This window comes from Lissotriton helveticus, chromosome 11 (genome assembly GCF_964261635.1).
Source record: "Lissotriton helveticus chromosome 11, aLisHel1.1, whole genome shotgun sequence".
Lineage (NCBI taxonomy): Eukaryota > Metazoa > Chordata > Amphibia > Caudata > Salamandridae > Lissotriton > Lissotriton helveticus.
The window spans coordinates 474,346,098-474,359,176 of record NC_136072.1 but is presented as its reverse complement, the minus strand read 5'-3'; the positions used below and the strand labels follow the sequence as shown (position 1 = coordinate 474,359,176).

Genomic DNA, 13,079 nt, shown 5'->3' with positions numbered 1-13,079 from the left:
GTGGAGGTCATAGTTTCCATTTATTTCCCTGAATCACTAAAATTAACTTCATGAATCGTGTGCCCCACATCCCATTTTGAAGCCATGGAATTGAATTTGCACACCAACTGGTTTGTGAATGGGAATGCAATTTACAATGGCACCTGTGTACAAAGGCGCTGTCTCGCATATTGTACATTTGCAGGTGGTCATTACGCGGAATGCCTGCTTAATATTCATTAGACAGGTCACAATTTCAAACCATGATTGGCTGAGAATGCAGGGATGGAGAGGTGCGAGGTACAACAGAGCACATCCTGCATATCAATTCCCCAACTGGATTTTTTTTTTTTGAAAAGCAGCCCATATCCATTAAAAAGTGTTCATTTTTTTTTTTATGTGTCCTGCTTGGAAAGGCATCGGGAGGGCAGGCCGTGGACCAGTAGACCACTCCTTACCACCCTCAGGTTCGCTGACAGGATTTCCAAAGGTGACGCTGTCCATTACTACCCCAACGTAGGAGTATGTAACTCATCAATGGTTAACAATTGCGATTACAGTCACAACTCAAGAAAATAGCATTTAGAATTCCAGTAGTTCAAATCCGATATCTACACCCGTGTCACCTGTGAGCAACATCCCACGGACTGCAACAGGTAATTAGATTTTTATGCTTCAAAGTATGACTTTTTGGCTTTTGTGTCTTTTTATAACAACCCAATAAAAAGAATAAAATACCACTTGTGAGCTCATAGTCTGCATTCCCAGGGTAACTGGGCAGGAATAAATAAAGAGGGTGATATTATTTTTAGTAGGGTCCACAGGTGGAGCATTTGCATATTCAAGGTGCTAACGAAACAGTGAACCACTCAATCACAGGGCCCAAATTCAATTGATATATTATGGACAAAATAATAATTCAACATAATGTGGAGAGGCGCAGCAGATTTAGGCATAGGTATGAAAACACCACATTGCAATAGGTTTTGATCTACTTACATACCTGTAATTGTGGACCAGAGAGCACCCTATTCATTTTGCTATTTACTAGTATGCTATGGTACAAAGAGTAGGAAATCAATTCCATTAAAGTTGTTCGAGCAATAGCAATATTAAAAAGCAACAGGAAGCACAGCTGCAAGAGTGTGGTTTTTAGATACCCCAAGATCTCACATTTTTTAAATTGAATAAAAGGTAATGAAGACTTGGAGCACGGAAGCCAGAGATGAATGTTGTTGAAAGCCAGAAATCAGAAGCCAGATTGCCTGTTTGTTTCAAGCATGAACCGGCATTTTTGATAAAATTTATTTTTATTAGTTTCAGCTGCATAGCACAATATAACAATTAGACAAGCACAGTAATGTAGGATAGCTCTTATCTCCCTCCCCACCCGTGTTGTGAACGCTTATTCTCTGGGAGGGTGCACTGTGTCCATGCAAGCAAAGGTATAGGCGATTCTCCTGAACAATGCAGTCATTATCTCCCGTACCCGAACTTCCCTGCCTGCCCATCCCAACCTCAACGACCTCCCTCCCGAACTACCCCGCCACTTACCCCCCCCTTTCCGGTGTGCTCCGCTTCCTTGCTACGTAACGCTCTGTATGTTCTGCATCAGGTGTCACTGTTTCAGCCATCTGGTTGTTTGTGAAATTCATCCACCAGTCGGAGGACCCTGAGATATTTTGGGCATGTCAGCTCATTGAATTCCTGTGTGAGCAGTGAGATTAGTGGCTGCCATGTTTCCCTATAGGAATCAGTAGTTTGCGTAAGGGATGCTTGTATCCTTTCCATGCCCATCACGTACCACAGTCGGTGGAGCCACCCCGTGTGTGTGGGTTTCCTTGGGGTACCCCATAGGGAAAGGATGTGTTGAGTCGCTGCGCCCATAGCCAAACCCATTTGTTTCCCCCTTACTGATTTGAGTGGGAACGTGATTTTGTTCGGGAGGCCCAGTATTGTGTAGGCTGGGAAGCGAGGGATTTCTGTGTCAAAGTGTTGGTCTATGTCCCGGAGCACTGCCTCCCAGAAGTCCTGCACTTCCGTGCATTCCCAGAGTAGGTGAAGCATGGTCCCAATTTGCCCACAGCCCCTCCAGCAGTTAGGATCACGTCTCGGGTTGCTCTGGTGGAGCCGTGCTGGTGTCAGGTGCCAGTAGTATGCCACCTTAACCGCCGCTTTCCGACTGGCCACGTTTCTGGCCGTGTGGTGGGCTCTGTGGTGAATATCCCGCCATTCCCTATCCAAGAGTGTGCGCCCCAGCTCCCGCTCCCACCGTCTTTGGCCCGCTGATCTAGTAGCGAGAGGGGGGTGGGGGGGGCAGTAACTTGTACAGTTCCGTGATGGCTCGTGTGTCAGTAGTTTTAGTGATGAGCCATTTCTCGTATGCCGTGAGATGTCGGCTAACGTGCGGAAAGACGTCGGTGCTTGTAAGCCAATGTCGGAACTGAAAGTACTGGTATCGTTGTGGTTTGTCTATCCTGTATAAGTCCCGTATGTCATTCAGTTGCATGAAGCCTTCTGTGTCAAACAGGTGCCCGGCCGACCGACAATCTGTCAGCCGCCACTGGGAGAATGAGCCGGGAGCCGTCCTTGGCGGGAACGCCGGATTATCCAGCAGGGGCGTCAATGGCGATGGGAAAGATGTTAAGCCCTTGGCTACTGCCACCTTGTCCCAGACCTGAAGAAGCGTACGGGTGATGGGGGACTTCTTGATGTACGCTGGTCGGTCCGGCCGTGCTAGAAAAGGGACTCTCCATAGCGGCATGCCTGCCATTGCCCTATCCTGGAATAGCCAGCGCATCTCAGACATCGGGCGGGACCATTCTAAGAGGTAACGTAGCTGTGTTGCCTGAAAATATCGTTGTAAATCGGTGACGCCCAGTCCGCCCTCCGCAGTTGTCCGCATTACTAAATTTGATATTTGATATATGAAGGGGTATTTCTAAAGCGCAGCGTTCGCTCCGGAGGGAGCATCATGGCGCTAGAACATCGAATCGAAGCCGAGAACGCTTGCCGGCCCATATGAACAGTTGTATTATGTCCTGAAATTTCTTAATCATGCCCAAGGGTGGAGTGACCGGGATGGTTTGAAAGAGGATCATCCCCCTCTGCTTGGGACGACTCTTGGTGGCCACCGGCTTTAGGTACAGCACCCATACCTACAGATCACGCACGGAACCTGGGCTTCATCCTAGACTCTTCCCTCTCGATGACCAGACAAGTTAACGCCGTTACATCATCATGCTTCAACATCCTACGCATGCTCAAAAAAATCTTCTGCTGGATCCCCACCGAAACAAGAAAAACAGTCACCCACGCATTAGTCACTAGGCGACTAGATTATGGAAACACCCTCTACGCCGGAACCACAGCCAAACTACAGAAAAAACTACAACGCATCCAAAACGCCTCAGCCAGACTCATACTCGACATCCCCCGTCAAGCCCACATTTCCAGTCACCTGAAAGATCTCCATTGGCTTCCAGTCAACAAGAGAGTAACGTTCCGTCTCCTCACCCACGCACACAAGGCCCTCTACGACCTAGGACCCGAATGCCTCAACAAACGACTGTCCTTCTACACACCCACCCGCCAACTACGTTCATCCAGTCAAGCCCTCGCGGCAATTCCGCTCATCAATAGATCCACCATGGGAGGAAGATCTTTCTCCTACTTAGCGGCCAAAACCTGGAATTCTCTCCCCACTCACCTACGCCTTACACAGAACCACCTCTCCTTTAGAAAGCAGCTAAAAACCTGGCTATTCGATCAGTAATTGCACCCACCCTCCCCCAAGCGCCTTGAGACCCTCTGGGTGAGTAGTGCGCTATACAAATTTCTGAACTTGAACTTGAACCTTAGGCAGCAGGGACATCTTGACGGCCGCCGTTCTCCCAAGCCAGGAGAGTGGCTGCTGGCGCCGGCGATGGACATCCCCTTGGATGGTTGTGAGGAGCTTGGCGTAGTTTTGTTCGACCGTTTGAGCCGTGGCAGGTGTCAGGATGATCCCCAGATATGGCAACGACAGTTGCGTGGTCAGCCCTCCTATTTGCAACAGTCCCCTGTTAGATAGGCGTGTATTGCGCCCTAATGGGAGAATCACTGACTTACCAACGCTCATTTTAAAGCCCGAGACCCTCCCGAACAGCGTCATCCCGTTGAGGAATGCTGGTATCGACGTCGTGGGATTGTCCACGGCAACCAGGAGGTCGTCTGCATATAGGCTGATCATTTGCCTTTCGCCCCCGAAGCTGATGCCCGTAATAGACTGGTTGTCCTGGACGCGCTGAGCGAACGGTTCTATATAGAGGGTGAACAGGAGCGGCGAAAGTGGATATCCCTGCCTAGTGCCGCGCCTGATGTCAAATGGCCGAGAACCTGTCCCGTTAACCTTGACGGTTGCCCGCGGTGCCGCGTAGCAGCTAGCTATCCATGAGCGGAACCGCTCACCGATTCCGAATCTCGCCAGTGTCCCGTCTAAATGGGTCCAGTCCACCATGTCGAACGCTTTTTCGGCATCGATCGATAGGAGGGCCGCGTCTGATTCATTGAAGTGTGCCTTATCAATGGCGTGCATCAGGCGTTTGGTATTATCCGCACATTGCCGATTCGGTATAAACCCCACTTGGTCAGGCTCTATTATCCCTGGGAGGCAGGGACCAAGTCTGGCAGCTAGGATCCCAGTAAAAAGTTTTAAGTCTAGGTTGAGCAGCGAAATCGGACAGTAGGCTGCGCAGTGGGTCGTGTCCTTGCCCGGTTTCCGCAGGACCATGATGTCTGCCTCCAACATGTCCTGAGGGATGGAGCCGAGGCCCTGAAAAGAGTTGAACCGTCTAGTTAAAATTGGGGCTATGAGGGGGCAAAACGTTTTGTAGAATCCCACGGAGAACCCATCTGGGCCCGGGGCTTTCAGCGGTTTAAGGCGTGCTATCGCCGAAATCACTTCCTCTAATCGTATAGGGGCCTCCAGAGATTGGGCGTTCGACTCATTGAGAGCTGTGACCCTCGCCTCATCTAAATACGCTTGCCTTGCCCCGGTGTCTAAGGACGTGTCTGCTGCGTATAAGGCGGCGTAGAACGCCCTGAATGCTTCGGATATTTGATCGTCCTCCCTGACCTCCCTACCCCCTTCCACCTGGACAGCAGGGATCGCGGAGCGGACGATTTTGGCTTTGAGCTTACTGGCTTGCAGACGTCCAGTCTTGTCCCCCCCCCCCACATAGTATGTGTGACGGAGGCACAGCGCCGCGTATTCAGCGCGGTCTAGGTCCAGACTAGCGAGTTGTGCCCTTGCTGCCTTCAGTTTGCGCCAAATCCTGGGAGCCCCCGTCCGGCAGTGAGCCCTTTCAAGTTCCAGCACTTGCTCTGTAAGCACCTGGTGTCTCTCTTTTCGCTCCTTGTTGTCCGCTGCCGCGAGCGCAATTAGTTCCCCCCGAACTACCGCCTTGAGCGCACCCCAGACCGCCGGCATGGCAACCTCGCCAGTGTCATTTATGCTCAGGTAATCTGCAATGCTGTCGGAACGCTGCTGTGCAACCCCTTTGCGGTGGAGCAGGTTTTCCCTCAGACACCATTTGCCCTTACGCGATTGCCCGGGTGGGACTGACAGGCGGATCGCCACTGCGTCATGGTCCGATAGCGCCGCTGGGGTGACCTCGATGTCCTGGACCAAAGGGCCTAACTCAGTTGAGCCGAAGAAGTGATCTATCCTGGAATAAGTGTGGTGTACCGGAGAATAAAAGGTGTATCCTGAGGAAGTGGGATGGGCCTCTCTCCAAAGATCTAGGAACCCCCTGCTAGCCAGCCACCGCCCCCCTTCGGTGGACAATGCCCCCGTGTCGCCAAACCGCAGACCTGACCTATCTTTTTTGTTGTCCATAACTATGTTGATGTCACCGCCCACCAGTGTGTATCTCGTGTTGGTCCCTACCACATCAGCTAGCGCCCCTTTAGGAAAGGCTTCTTGTTTGGTATTAGGTGCGTAGATGGACCCCAATGTGATCGACAAGTCCCCTATATGTACCTTGTAGGCCAGGAGTCTGCCCTTGGTTTCTGCTACCTTCTCCCCCACTTTGTCCATGAAGTGTCATGCAATTAACAGAGCTACCCCTGCTTTTTTCTCTGTGAGGGATGAGTAGAACTGTAGCGGAAAGGCCCTGGACCTCATCCAATGCCAGTCCTTGGCGAGTAAATGAGTCTCCTGCAGCAAACATATGGCTGCACCGGAGTGCTCTAAGTAGGATAGCACCGCCCTTCTCTTGATAGGGTTGTTGAGCCCCTTGACATTCAAAGTGAGGATTTGGATGGACTCTTCAGCCATGGGCGTGTGTACGTCCCCCCCCTCTGTGTCGTAGTCTAAAGCCTCCCAGTGACCCTCTGCATGTCGCTTCTCTGAACGGAACACACCGGTACCTCCCCCCGCAACACCTGGCCCCCCTTCCCCCATGGCCTCCCTCGCCAATCCACCGCCCCACTCCCAGCACAACCCCCTTGCCATCCCCCCAACTGCCCTGACCTCCCCAACTCCCCAACTTCCCGCACCCCCTGCACCCCAACCCCCTGCTCCCCCCTCCCCAACTGTGAATCCCAAACAAACGGTCATTGTCCCAGGCCTATACAATCTCAAGACAGGCCTGTAGTAGAGTTACGAGTTAAGGAAGCGTGTGGCAGTGGCGACCTCATAGGCCCCAAGTCCCGCCCACCCCAACCCAGTGCTAAGATGATGTATGTTGGTTCCCCCATAGGTGCCGCATCAGGTTCCGTTTTTCGTGTCTTTTGAAACCTCCTGTATCGCTGCTGCGTGTTCTTGAGCTATAGTCTTGGGGTCCGGTTTGAGATCGCTTCTGAACGATGACCGGCGGCGTCCCACACGCTGCCAGTCATCCTTCGACGCCCGCGGGGATCTCGGCCTGGAGGTTTGCGTGGATGAACCTTCCACCGTTGCGTCACCTTCATTGGCGATGCCCAGCAGTGCACACGTGTCCCGTAGGGACCTGAGCTGGTGAAGGGCCCCCTTCCACTTGAAGATGATTCTGAAGGGGTGGCCCCAGGAGTACGGGACTCCATTGTCTCGCAGGAAAGTTGTGGCCACTTTGAACGCCTTTCGTTTTTGCAGCGTGATCACCGATAAGTCTTGAAATAACTCCACCGGGTATCCCTGGAATTGGAGTGGCTGCTTTGTGCGTGCCGCTTTCAGAATGCGTTCCTTCAAAGGGTAGTCGGGCAGGAAGGCCAAAATGTCGGGTGGAGGGGCCGGCGCGCGGCGCGCCAGGCTCACCCTATGTGCCCTATCAATTCGAATCTCGAAATCCTCCGGCTCGCCCAGTATTTCCCGAAACAATCGCTGCAGGTAAATCGTAATACTGTCCCCTTCCGCTTTGGGTGGCACACCCCGGAACCGTATCTTGTTACGTCGGGAGCGATTCTCGAGGTCCTCCGCGTGCGCTTGCAGGTCAGTCTGTTGTTCATGAAGCTTGATTGATAATGTCCTGTTGCAGGGATTTGACCTCTTCGCTCCCAGCGTGCTCAGTGTCTTCAATCGCCGCCACGCACTCTCCGAGGCTGTCAACATCGCGACGCAGCTCTCTGTGTTCGCCCGTCATTTCCTGCTTAAGGGATTGGAAGTCTTCTCTGAGGGAGTGGAAGAGGGACTCCAAGAAAGCTTTGGTGATGGGGGCCTCTCCCCCTCCCGCTCCATCTCCTTGGGGCGATCCGCTGGTGTTGGCTTGTCGGGGCTCTTGTCTCTTTTCGTGGCGCCTTTCGCCAGCATGTCGTGGATGGTGCGGCCCCCTCTGCGATTCGTGGTAGCCATGTTCTATCGCGCGTGTGGTCCCAGCGCGCTCCGTCACGTCAGCCCCCTCCTCCAGTGGGTGCACTGCCACTATTGGGCCCAAGCAAGAATCAATATGGTCCGGGGAGGAGCACAAGTCGTCCCGAAGGAAGGACACACGTGTGGGTTGTGGGCTGGGGTTCCTCGTCACGCACTGCGGCGATGCCACAGCGTTGCAGTCCCAATGCTGGTAGGCCCCACCAGGTTCCCCATCGGGGGCTCGGACAGCTCCTCCCGGGCGCGCGGCTCTCGGCAGTCCGGTGCCGCCTTACGTTCCTGCGCAGGGGCCCCCGCGTGTTGCAGAGCAGTGTGCACCCCCTCGTCGGTCCACACCGGGGGCTCGATTATCATCCCCGAGCTTCAGCCTTCTCCGGCCCGGTGTAACTCTCCTCCCGTGCCCGGGGCTCCTAGTGCTGCGGTGCGACCCGTGCCTTGGGATTGTCCGTGGGGTCTGCCCCCGACCCTGCGCTAGCCTGGGTGCTGGATGGCACACTCCCCGGCCCTCCCGTAGTGCGTCAGAGGGCCGCGTCTGAAGGTCCCCGTCAGGCCTCCCGCCAGGGGCTCGAGTGGATGCCCCAGAGCTCCACACCCAGAGCAGCCCAGCATATCTCTCCTCACCTCTTCTGGGGGGTCTGTGGGCCGCGATTCGGCCGGCCGCCTCTCTCTCTGGCCCCGTAGGCGGTGAGGATGCGCGCCGAACGGGCTCCGCACAGGCCCAGACCGGGGCCTCTGGTGTTTCTACCCCCGGTCGGCTCGGCCGCACCTCGCCGCAGCCCACCCGATGGCGGGCTCGCGGTTCGCCCTTCACTCCATCGTCGCTCACCTCCCTGATCGGGGGAGTGATGTCCCTTTCAGTGCTGGTCCGCGGCTTGTGGCGGCTCGCCCCTGGGGACCAGGCCGTCCGCTGTCACTCGGTGGGTCCGGCCGCCATGTTGCACTCCGCGGGCTGGGAACAGCAATCTCGGCCGCTAAGGGGCACAGGCGTTTCACTGTGTCGTGCCCGGCCGCTCCAAAGCGTCATCTGTGTGCTCCCCTACAGCGGGTAGCAATCAAGGTGCTCGGGGGATTAAAATGAGCAGTAACGGGGCATTAACGGGGGTTAGGGACGAGGGGCCTCACGAGGAGACGTCTCCTCAGGTCGCCATCTTGGCCACGCCCCTGAACCGGCATTTTAATGTTTGGCCTTTCAGCAATTAGGGCTTTTTTCTAAGCGGTTCTCTGTGTTTTTACATTACTGTAATAGACACAGTACGCATAGTTGCCAACATTTGAAAAATCTTTCCAGGGACACTTTGCAGCACAGCTACTAATTACTTACTTGAAAATGTACCACACCCATTGCATCAAAGCTCCGCCTGGTCTGCCCAACCCACATAATTAGCATAATTTAACTCCACCTACTTATCATAGTGCAGATTATAGGGTCTACTCAATAAAGAAAGAATTAAGTTGGGAAATTCAAACTTAAGGCCAAAGTAGCTGAGTTGGAAAATTCTCCCATTTAGGTGCATTGAATACTTTTTGCAATTCTGCCACTTTGGTCTAAAGTTTGAAATTCTCTTCGCAATTCCCTGCAATTCTCTCCGAAGTGCAATCGCCGGGACAGTCTGGGATAAGGAATTACCCGGGACAGTCTCCAACTTGCGGAGACTGTCTCGGCAATGAAGGGACATTTGGCAGCTATGAGTGCGGTGATGGGAAACAAAATTGACATCTATTGTTTGGCAACAGGTAGAACTGGGAGCTGAAATAAATCTCAGACCCTTAAACTGAGTGCAGGACCTTCCATCTAAAGTAAGCCAGCCATAATTCGAATATATAAAGTTAATGGGACATACCATCAGGCATAGGTCTACCATATTAAAAAAAAAAAAACAGAGCCATTCCATAACAGGAAAGTAGGACTGCAATTTGCATCAACAGAGCGGTTCAGCGGGATCAACTTAATAGCACTCACCAGCACAGAAAACACAGATAGTGTGGCGCAAAGGGGAATTAAATGCACTTTCACACAGAGTATCATCCTTGGTAAATAAACTGCTTTCTGCTATGGGCTGCTAACAAATTCTGCACTGCAACATGTGTAAACTTTCCTCCTATTGTGTTCACACATCCCTTTGTAGGAACCGGGACATTTGCTAAATGTGTTGAAATTTGCTGGGACAGATGGTGAACAACCAGAAAGAACTGGCAAAACCAGGACACTTGACCACATTAAACATGTTCTGCCCCAACCCTAGAGTAGCTTCAGGGCGGTATCAGTGCATTTCCTGGGTTACATTGTGTACATTACCGATGAATACTTAATGGATAAACTATCCTCTCCATATGTTGGTCACATTTGCGGATTATAGGGGCAAAAAAAAGGTTTTGGCCAAAACTATCAAGGAAAAGAATTTCTTAGGTCAAAGTGAATTTAATTTTAGAATTTTTTCAGATACGACAATCATATAGTACAACGGTGTTGAGAGATCAAGAACGATTGCTTAATTTCAGTCTGTTGGGACCCAGGTGTCCTTGATTTATAAGACTACACTTAAGGTTTTGTTCATAGGACATTTTCATGTCTTTTCCCTGGTAACAGATGCACAACCAGTTCTTGCAGAGTTAAAGTGGATGGGGGAGGGATTGATTTGCGGGATAGTTTCTTTTTGTGCCTGGTGTACTGATTAAGTTTGTATTCTTGCTGATTACATTCGCTGGTTATAAAAGAGAGGACATTAGAAGGAAGTGGGGGAGTATGCAAGACTTCATAGGAAACAACACATTGTCATGATGTTGGATGCCTAGAGGCTTCGGGGGCGGGGGAGAACCTTGGGGGGGGGGGAAGGGGCGGAACTCCTACTATAACTGGGAGGGTTATGGAGAGCTGGGTAGAAGTCAGGGGTTACTGCAGATATATGAATAAAATCAAGATACAATGCTTTTGTTTCATCATAGGTTTATTGGACAACAGTCTTGGGTACATCATTCTATTTTTTGATATTTTGATTGGAGAGCTGGCGGGAAAGCCATCTATTGGAGAAATAGGCGTAACAGGTAGAGGAAGATGCTGATTTAAGTCTGTTGTAGTTGTTGAAGGTAATGCACTTTAAAATATGTGTACTGGAATGAGGTTTATTTATACACTTTAGGCACTTATTTTGCACTTTGCATTTTAAGGTATGTGTAAGCTAGTTTTCCTTTTTAAATGTATTTTAAAACACTTTTAGTTTTTTTTGCATACTATAGTGGAGAATGTGTGCACAATGATGGTAAGTTTGTTGCGGACTATGACCGTATGGAGGTAGCTCATATATACGGTGCTATAACAGGCTGTATTAGCATGGGGGACAGTATTTTTATTCATACAGTGGTGAAATGATTAAATTGTTTTTGCTCAATGCGAATGGATCAAACAATCCTGTGAAAAAGATAGCGGTCGAAACCTGGATGAAAAATCATAAACCCACATTGACTGTTTTGCAAGAAATCAGTATTCCCCAAAATGGGCATGCCGTGTTCGTGATGTTTAAAACATGGACTTGTTTTAAATACTTCTCTTCGGCCGGTGCAGCACATAGAGAAGTAACAATTTATATTAACACGAATGTTAGAGCAAGGATTCATAGATGACAGTCAGATTCGCAAAGATGGTGGTGTTGGGTAGACTGCATGATTAATTCATGCAGGTAACATTAGTTAATTTATATGGTCAGTTGATGACGATACTACCCCATTTGATCAATTGTTCCTGTCACTCGCAACAGTAGATGGAGGACTGATCATTCGGGCGGAGGGGATTTCAACTTTTTGTAGCACCAGGTCTTGATACTTCCTCTCATAAAAAAACTCAACCGAAACCTAACATTGTGAAATAGCTTGAGGAGTATTAGAGAATGTATGGTTTATTTGATCCCTGGAGGGCAGGACATCTAATCAAAAAACAATGTACCTGTTTTTCAGCCAGACATAAATCGGTGGCTTGCATTGTTTATTTTTTGATTTCCTCCATAGTGGAGTTTAAGCAACTGAACATGCTGCTTAAAGGACTTTCAGACCATTCAGCAGTGGGACTTGAAATCTCCTTGAAAAATAAGGGTATGAAAAATGAGAGATGGATTTTTAATAAGGTCAATTGGGAAGACGAGAATTGTAAGTTAGAGACCTAGGGTTTTTTGTTGTCTTTAAAATGGCCTTGCCACAGTAGTATGCTATATGTCGCTATGAAAGCTTCCTTGTAAGCCTTTGTTATTTCTAGGGATATCGCTCGGTTGAAAATGTTGCCTTAGGAAGAAATTAGTTTTGGGAATAGAGTTATCTACGAATACATGATGTTTCTGCAGCATAGTTCAGATAAGAATAGGAATACAGTTTGAGATGCGAAAATTGCCCAGCAGGAATATTACTACGCAAAGAATTATGTGCAAAATTCAACATATTCACAAAAAGTATATGAAGAAAGCGACTTTGCAGGGAAATATGTGGCTTAGCAGGAACAGGAATGAGTCTCGGTCAATTTGATTAATGCAGTGAAGTGCCCATGAACATGGTTGCATTGTACGTCTGAGGAAGAGTTAAAGCCATCTTTTCAGAACATTTTACCAATATTCATAATATTTTCCCTGCTGTTAATTTATCTGAATTGAACTGCTTCCTGGATTCTTTCACTATGCCAGCTCTTTAAGGGGAAGATTCATGGATAGCTCTTTCTTCCTATGGGAGCTGGAGGAAGTAATAGGCAGCCAACCCGGAGGTAAAGTTTGTGGTCCTGATGGGTTTCAAGTTGAATTTTATGGGTCCTTTTCAGAAGTTTTAAACCTGTATTGAACGTCGCTTATTTAATTTTTAAAAGAGATTGCCTCCTCCGTTTTTCCAGCTTTCTCAAAAAAGGCAAAGATCCCACAGACCCTAATTCTTATAGTCTAATTACACTTTTAAATTTGGATTATAAAATCATAATGAAGCTTGTTGCAAATAGATGTACTAAATTTGTGCCCCAGTTAATCCATCTGGATCAAAATAGTTTTATTGCTGGACGGCAGCTGAGCACCAACACCACTCTTTTGATAGATGCTTTGGATATGCTGGCAGTAAATCAGATCAGCCCAGAAAAGGTATTCAGGCTTGCAGTCTGGGTGACTCTTTATTGTACAGTAGAAAAATGTTGATTTTTTCCCCAGATTACAAGTTTTATTTTATAAAATTTTATTAAGGAAATGTACTAGAACGCCAAAGCCAAATTAATTTCAAATTCTTCTGAAGTAGGGACTTTTAGGGTACAGCGGAGAAC

The 13,079-nt window shown here is 49.6% G+C and overlaps 1 protein-coding gene across 1 annotated transcript in view; it reads right to left on the bottom strand.

Annotated features, from left to right (window-relative positions):
• GPC1 (glypican 1) overlaps positions 1-13,079 on the bottom strand; it is a 418,979-nt gene that overhangs the window by 22,866 nt on the left and 383,034 nt on the right. The window lies entirely within an intron of this gene.